General features: G+C 36.7%; 1 long non-coding RNA gene across 2 annotated transcripts in view; it reads right to left on the reverse strand.

The window, feature by feature from the left end:
* Positions 1-7,926, reverse strand: part of LOC128579619 (uncharacterized) — a 44,345-nt gene extending 36,419 nt beyond the window's left edge. For both annotated transcript variants that reach the window (XR_008378224.1, XR_008378223.1), the window contains exon 1: positions 7,798-7,926. This is a non-coding gene — a long non-coding RNA (uncharacterized LOC128579619). The remainder of the gene's footprint in view (positions 1-7,797) is intronic.
* Positions 7,927-8,150: the final 224 nt, after the last annotated feature.

The following is an 8,150-nucleotide window of genomic DNA, read 5'->3' on the forward strand; positions in this document are numbered from 1 at the left end:
TGACAAAATATCAGCCATCTGAATTCTGTCATTAGCTAATTTACCTTATTCTTATTAGAAAATTAGGGGAAAGACTCACCACTCCCAAGCTCTCTTCCCTTAGAATTAGCACTGTTTCAAGGAGTAGGACCACGTACCGTTTTATTCCTCATAAGAAATCAGAAGTAGGTGTATGTTCCTAACTGGGTGGAACCTGTCTCTTTCCTACAAGGGATTATTCTGGTCTCAGTAAGGAACAAATCATCTGTATTCGGTAAGGATCATAAAACCAGAAAGGGAGTCAAGAGCCTGTAGTCTAGGAGTAGCTGAGACTTCATCTAATGGGAACAACTTTTAACCTATGACTCAAGTCTGACCCTTCCTCTCTGAACAAAATACTCTAGCAGCTTGATCATTGTCCATACAACATCTGTTCAGTCCATTCCTCATTCTGATATGTTTGACTAATTGTGATGGAATAGTTCTTAGGATCTCAGCGGAATGGCCTTTTCACTCAGTTACTTAACACAGTGAGACACTGTCATCCCTGGAGAGAACATGGGAAGAATCAGTTGGCAAGATTTTGCTCCAAGTGAAACCTTTAATATTTTCCATATGCAACCAAGTAACTATAGGTGACTGCTATTCAGTGTATTGGGTGACACCTCAGAAAGTGAGTAACTTCTGTAAGCTTAAAGGACTTAGCCAGGACAGGTGAGTCTAGCAGTTTTGGATAAAATTTTTCAAATAAACCTTTCTAAAATGAAGTTGTTTTTAGAATAATAAAAGTTCGTCTAATCCCCCAGTCTCCCTGCACCCACAAAGAGAGACACCATCTCTGGTCTTTTAGGTCCTTTCCAGGATGGGGCACAGTATCTGACCTTCAGTAGTTGATCATTAAAGGTTTTTTGAGTAAAAGTACAGGTATATATGGATTTTCAAATTTCAAAGGGTCATGCATCAAGATTTTTCCTGCTCTGTGTTGACTATTGTTTACCAACAAAGACAAAGAAAAAAAGAGAAAAAAAGTTAAATTTCCCTTCTTTGTTCTTTACTATTTTAATACAGCACTGCTAGCATTCCTTTTTTCCCTAAATTATTTAACCCTGAACATTTAGGCTATTTTTCCAATATATAATTCTAGTGGCTCATCCCTGAGCTTCTTCCAAGGGTCTTCCTATGTCTCATACCTACACAAATACTATGAGCTTGCTTTGGGCCCCATGGTGTGCCACACATGGCGCCTGGTATTCTATATGAATCATGTAATTTAATCACTAAACCAGTCATAAGTACCTGCTAAACATTTACAACATGCTAAACACAATTCTCAGGGCTTAAAATATTAAGGAAAATAAGAGATACATAAAAAACTTTACCTCTAACTATAGAAAGATGGGAAATAATCATGGAAAGAAATAATCCTCCAAATAATTTCAGTAGGTGGGCTTAACCTCATATTATGGATGAGAAAACTGAAGCATAGGGATGTTGCATTCTCACCAAGGGCAAAAAAGTCATAAAGATGGGGTTCAACCACCAAGCCTCCTAGACCCTGAGGCCCCTGCTCATTCCAGCCTCCCCAGAGAAGGTGGCATGCAGCCCACCCTTCAGTTGTGCTCAGCTTGCCTGTGTGGGGCCTCAATGTAGGAGCTAAGAGAGGGAGTCACAGAACTGTTTCCAAAGAATTGCCAGACCTTCTTTCTCCCTTGGAGCAAAGTCACTCTTAGCTTGACCTGGATTGTCCCCTGGTGTTGCCCTGCAAACCCTTTATCCCCGCCTGCCATCCATTCCATACCCAGTCAGGTCCGCACATTTCATCACAACTTGGAGAGCATTCTTTTCTATTTTTTCACAGGAAGAGATAAAAATCAAGCTGTGAGATAGATGTAAGGGGTAAATAAGACATACGGTTCAAAAAATATCTAATTTTAGTAAATCCAAAGTCCCATGAATAAGCGAGGCAGTCCCCGGTCTCCAGACAGATTTATAGGAAATCAGGTAAAGGATTAATCCTAGTGACTCGGGGCAGGAAACAGATACCAGGACAAGAAATTCAGGTGTTTATTTTATTAATATTTTGACACACAGAAAAAAATCGCATCTCAGAGGGGAGAAAGGTACTGACTACAATTAGGAAGGGGGGAGAACTAAATTTGTATTAGGGCAATTATATACAATTTATGCAATCAGTGGGGCATTTATCCAAGTGAAACCCTTCACAAAACTTTCCTAAAAACAGATCTTGAGTTGTGAAGTTGCAAAATGCCAAAAAGAAAACCAAACTAAACTGAAAACAAACACAAAAAGCACCTATAAAACAATAACCAAAAACTCAGTGTGGACATCAGCTTGACATTCTACACAATGAACACCGGATGGCAGCACATAATAACAGCAACTTTGTCACTGCTCGTCTGGAAGAAAGCTTGATGGAAAACCGCCCTTAAATTTTTCATTGCCATTCTAAGAATCTGTTAGCTTCAGCTCTAGGTTTAACACATTTGCTTGCTCTAAACACCAAAGCTTTATATTCTACACTCACTTCTCTTATGCCTTCTTGAGGTAACAACACATTGACAAACCAAAAAAGCCAGAGGAAAACACACATGTGATTACTTTGCAAATTTTAGCCTCCCCTATTTGGGCCATCTGCCTTTTTTACCTGACTTGGTCATGCTGGATTTGATTTGATTCTGCACCAGTGATGGAAGTGAAAGTGATTTACTCTAGTGTCTCTGACTGATTTACTGCAAAATCACTCTGACACTGTTAAATGTTCAGACTTGTTCTCAAACTAGTAGGTCTAGGAATGTATTTTCTCTCTCACATTCTAAGCTTCTTATGATTTATGACTGCTAAAAGGTGTGTTAAAGAGACAGTGAAGTATAAAGGACACACATTTCTGTCAGTGTTGCAAGAAATTGAGAAAGACAGATATAGCCATGAAGCATTTATTATGATCCTGAGCAGAAAATACTAAAGAAAAGATATGTTTGCATTAGGCAGGCACCTTAGTATCACAGGAAGTCCATTCTAAATAACAATTGTTCAAGCAAACAAAGTTTAGGATGAAAGCAGGCACTAGCAGACATAACCACTACACTGCCCTGTTCTGCGTTTTTTTTAATACCCATATTTATGTCCATGTCTTCACTCCCAAGTATTTCTTTCTGAGCAAGAGAACAGAGGAAGAATCTACATGTAATAAGAAGTATGACATACAAAGGAGCCGGCTAAGGAGAAGGACTGACTGGGTGCATAGGGAGAGGCTAGCAGAGCATGTTGAAATAGTGCATTGAAATTAACTTTACTAGGGGCTTGTAGAATTTTAGAGAGGACAGGGTTACTCACAGTTTGGGGGATGGACATCTTTAAATAAATTCCTAAACTTAATCAGAAAAACTGACGTAGATTTTTGATGTTCAAAATTAAAATTGAATTTGAATGCTGAATATATTCCTTTTTTTTTTTTTTTTTGAGATAGAGTCTCACTATGTCATCCTTGGTAGAGTGCTGTGGCATCACAGCTCACAGCGACCTCACACTCTTGGGCTTAAGTGATTCTCTTACCTCAGACTCCCAAGTAACTGGGACTACAGGTGCCCACCACAGCACCCGGCTATTTTTTGTTGCCGTTGTCAAGGTTGTTTAGCTGGCCTGGGCTGGGTTCGAACCTGCCAGCCTTGGTGTATGTGACTGGCATTGTAACCACTGTGCTATGGGTGCAGAGCCGAATCTTGAATATGTCCTGCTTTTAAATCTACCAGTGTGTCACCAAGGAAATGTGTACAACCTCATTCCAAAATAAGCCTAAATGTATGATCTTTTTTGAATGTAAGATACAGCCAAGGAATTCATCTTCCTTGTAGCCTCTCCTGTTCATACTTAGGGATCAGTCAAAATTTCCTTAGATAGAAATAGAAATAATTAAATACGAATAAAAGAGAAAACAAGAAGGAGGAAAATGGAAGATAAGAAAACAGCACAAAGTACAGATAATCTAGAATGGATTTATGAGCAGAAAACGTTGTAGAAATTAATAAAATGATATTTATTAAGTGAAAATTGAAGTCTTTAGTACAGTTGATGTCCTGAGATAAAAAGATAATTTTTAGTCCTTGACTTCAAACAGATGAAAGCAAAAGATAAAAAACAAACATATTTCAATCAGAAGGCAGGACTAAATTCTGTCATACTAAGTCTGCATAAAATAGGAGAAAGGAGAGGTTAATACAGGTGACCAAGACTCTCCATTTGTACAATACTAAGTAATAATAGAGTTTACATTGTATTAATAATTATTACTTAAAACTTGTAAAACATTTAGCCAAGTTCTTGACAGAGTAAGCATCTATTAATATTGCCTATTAACTCATTAAAATTTATGAAAAGATATAAAGATTGTTGAGAAATGTTACAAAGCCTATCAAAGGAAATTTTACATAAAAATACAAATTATACCAAGTATGGTATATTATTAGTTGCTAAATTATAAATGTGATTAAAACAAGATTAAATCATGTGATCAAAACATGATTTTTAAAGTTATAAGTAAACAACATTTTTGGTGTTAGTGATGAAAGTGTAAAGCAGTATGGGAATACAAAATACGAGTCATAAAAAAACGGTCATGTAATTTGATCAAGTAGTCCAAGTTTAGCATTGATCTCTAGAAAATATAAAATAATAATTGATAAGCAGTAGGAGGGTTCACTGTAATTATAAGTATTAGCATAAAACTGAACTCAACTTAAAAATCAAATTTTAAAGGACAGTAGAAATGATTCGGTATATTACAGACCATCAACACGGTAGGATAGCATATGTTATTATCTTGTTGATTATACATACAATATTCAATATGTGAAGTATTTACAATAAAAACAAACAAACAAAAACCACCATAAACTTGTAGGAGATATTTCCAATATCAAAATTTGTCAAAATGTTATCAGAAATATATTAAGAGTTTCCTCAATTTATAAAAAAAGGAAAAACCTCAATAGAAAATAATCAAAGTTTATAAATAGGCAATTCTTAGAATGCAGAATCTGAATGACTCTAAACAGACAAAGTTGTTCAACTGCAATACCAGTCAGCAGAATACAAATAAAAGTGACATTGAGGTAACATTCTATGGCCACCAATTTAGTGAAGTAAGAGAGTAAGATAATGCCGTATGCTGATGAGATTATGGGAAATGAGATCCCTTCTGCACTGCAGAGCAGTTATGTGAACAGGGGCACTCATTCAGGAGAAAGTCTGGCAGTGGTATTCAGTGGATTTACAAATGTACATAACTTAACACCAAGCGATCTGTGCTCCTGGCTATATTACCCTGAGAGTTCCTAACAGGTTAAAAGGACACATATGTGTGATTCATTGAAATGTTGTCTTGGATGGAATGAGTTAGAGGAAGTTTAGGGTTTGTACCTGAGGGACTGGGTAAGTAAAATTTAGTATATAGTCATGTGTCACTTAATGACATTTGGAGAAATGTGTCTAAGCTTAGGTACTTTTATCATTGTATGAAAACCATTGACTGTCCTTATACAAACCTAGATGGTATAGCCCACTACACACCTAGGCTGTGCTATAGCCTATGGCTTCTGGGTTACAAACCTGTACAGTCTGAATATTGTAGACAACTGTAAGACAATGGTAAGTGTGTTTAGATCTGTACCCAAACATAGACAAGGAACAGTAAAAATCAATATTATAATCTTATGAGATCACCGTCATATATGCAGGTCATCATTAACCACAGTGTCTTTGCACAGGGTGCAAAGGGCAGTAATTGGGAAAAATGACCTAGCTTTGAATACATTCGTATACTGTATGACAATGCCTCAGTCAAACACAGACCATATATAGATGTTGGTCCTATACGATCACAATGGAGCTGAAAAATCCCCGTCATCTAGTGACATCCTGTTCATTGTAACATCATTGTACAATGTTTTACCTTTTCCATGTTTAGATATGTTTAGATACACACACACACACAAATTATGTTAAGATTGTCTACAGTGCTCAGTGTAGTAACATGGTAAATGTGTAGCCTGGGAGTGAGCGACAGCCTAGGTGTGTAATAGGCCATACCACGTATGTTTGTGTAAATACACTCTATGAAGTTTGCACAATGACAAAATCACCTAATGACTTATTTTCCCCATGGTTAAGAAACACAGGTCTGTCTAGCACCATAGAAAGATGTCCAAACACTAACGTTGAATGAAAGTAGTAAGAACCATAATGTAATTTACTACACAAAAATGCTTATGCAATACAACACATTCACATACACACAACTACACACTACTTTTAAGGTGACACAGATATTCTGATACATACATATATATATGAAAGTGGATTTGATGAACACACATTAAATGCATTAAATTGGAGGTCTAAAGGGGATGGAAGTGAGGATTAGAAACAAAAAATAAAATAAAACCAGTTAGACATCATTCCCAGAGTAATGATAACACAAGGCCACAAACTCAATTCTGTATATCTATGGTGAAAATAAAAAAAGGAAAAAAAAAAAAAAAGGAAAAACTAAAATTTGTATAACTTTAAGTGAGAAAAGCTGAAAGAATGCATAATAGTTTACAAATAGATTGAAATAATGAAACTGCCTGCAAATGTTTATATGAAATTAAACTGCAGCATGCAAATTGTACAACAACATATTAAAGTAAAAGCAAATAAAGCAAGTACACAATAGTATACAATGATCGCAACTACCAAAAATCATATTCATGTGAGTGGGTTAGGGGAAGGGCCCTATTCTGGTCCTTTGCTTCCTCCTGGCCCTGCCTTCTCAGAGATGTTACAAAGTTTGCTATGGATCAGCAAGGATACTTTACATAACCCCCATGGTAGGGCATCATCTTGGTTTCTTGTAATATCCCTCCCCCCCACCCCCCACCCCCCGTCTTCTTTGCACGAGGCTGGAGAGTAGGATTGACCAATGATGTTACCTCCTTTCTCCCATCAAGCCCCAGTGAAGGGTTGACGTGGGAAATGAGATTAAACCATGAGGATTTTTTTATCCATGCTGTTGGTGAGGTAAGAAAGGGTCCTGATTTACTTATCTAAAAATATAGTTCAACTACTTCATCCTTTAAACAATTGCTCCCCTAATTTACTGTAGGGATTTTTTTTTTCGTTTTTTTCTTTTTTAGACAGAGTCTTGCTCTGCTGCCCAGTCTGAAGCTGAAGTCTAGTGGCCCAATTATAGTTCACTATAGACTTAAACTCCTGGGCTCAAGAGACTGTCCTGATTTAGCCTCCAGAGTAGTTTGCACTACAGGCATATACCACCACTACTAGCTAATTTTTCTTTTTTTGTAGATACAGGGTCTCACTCTTGTTCAGGCTGCTCTCAAACTCCTGAGCTCAAGGAATCCTTCTGCCTTGAATCCTTAAGTGCTAGAATTACAGGCATGAGACACTCACTGCACCCTCCAGGAAATTTTTATGTAATGAAAATAAGTCCTTTTACTCCAAAATCTGTTAATCCCAGAAATCAAGATCCATTGCCTTACTTCCTTTAATTTTTTTTAAAGAACTTATACTTTAAAAGGACAAGAAGCATTTCATATCTGTATGCTCTGTGTAATAATATGTACTGTTGTGCCTTTCTTCAAAAACTACAATTATATTAAAAATAATGTTGATCATAGTGGTAGCAAAAGGGACCAGTCTGTTATCATAGGGCCTTGCTTCCCAAACAATAGCAGTGATACAAGTTAAGGATACAGGAACTAGCATAGTTATATAAAAGTGGGTCAAAGAACTTTTTATTACCTTAGTTTCTTTCCTCCATCTGCAATTTTAGCTTTTTGAAGATAACCTTCTTTTTCAACCATCTGCAAGAAGAATGCATATGTTAAAACTGTGACAAACTCATATGCATTGTTAGTTTGAATGAATCTATGCTTTTCAAGAATCATTGCAGTGATGGACGTTTCCCGTCATAGAACTTCATTAATAATGCACAGATAGCTTATGGGAAGTGCCTGCAAGATCATAATCATTACAAGCCATTGAAGAGACAAAGACATATTGTGAAGAAGAACGTGAAGGATTTGTTGGACAGCAATACACCTTTACTCACTTTTCTTTCTGGGCATCGAAGGCTGTAGGTTAAAAAATAGACT

The sequence above is a fragment of the Nycticebus coucang genome, unplaced genomic scaffold, assembly GCF_027406575.1.
Source record: "Nycticebus coucang isolate mNycCou1 unplaced genomic scaffold, mNycCou1.pri scaffold_88, whole genome shotgun sequence".
Taxonomy (NCBI): domain Eukaryota; kingdom Metazoa; phylum Chordata; class Mammalia; order Primates; family Lorisidae; genus Nycticebus; species Nycticebus coucang.